This window comes from Elephantulus edwardii, unplaced genomic scaffold, assembly GCF_000299155.1.
Source record: "Elephantulus edwardii isolate Elephantulus edwardi_28Jun2011 unplaced genomic scaffold, EleEdw1.0 scaffold00083, whole genome shotgun sequence".
In the NCBI taxonomy this organism is placed as follows: Eukaryota; Metazoa; Chordata; class Mammalia; order Macroscelidea; family Macroscelididae; genus Elephantulus; species Elephantulus edwardii.
The window spans coordinates 5,984,622-5,985,170 of NW_006399833.1; positions in this window are offsets into that span (position 1 = coordinate 5,984,622).

Below are 549 nucleotides of genomic sequence, written 5' to 3' on the forward strand. Positions count from 1 at the left end.
TGAGAAAGATGGGATAAATAATGTATACTGCATTGAAACAGATGCAGGAGAAAACTATTTAAAAGGGATATGTGATTAGGTATTATTGTCATGAAGGTAGTCCAGAACGAAGGCTGCATAGTGGAGTGGACCTGGAGGGAAGGATTGTAAAACAATGACAGAATTTTTCCTTTACTTTTCAAAGAGAAGGGTGTACTGAAGGGGAGGCGGGGGAGGGAGAAAAGTGCAACAATGAATGAATGGAAATCCGAAGTCTCTGTAAATTTTTCATTAAAATTAATAATAAAAAAGTATAAGCTAGGAAAAAAGGTATTTAAGAGGATAAACTTATTAACAATATTGTGTTGGTGTCTAGGAAAGTAAGCTAAACGAGCTTCTATTTGGGGAAGATTTTATTAATACTATTTAAACAGGTTGTTGTTGTTGTTGTTATGTGCCATCAAGTCGCTTTCAACTCATAGCGACCCTATGGACAACAGCCCTAAACTCTGCTCTGTCTTGTGCCAATTGCACTGTCTCTGACACTCCCATCCCGACTACGCCAGTCAC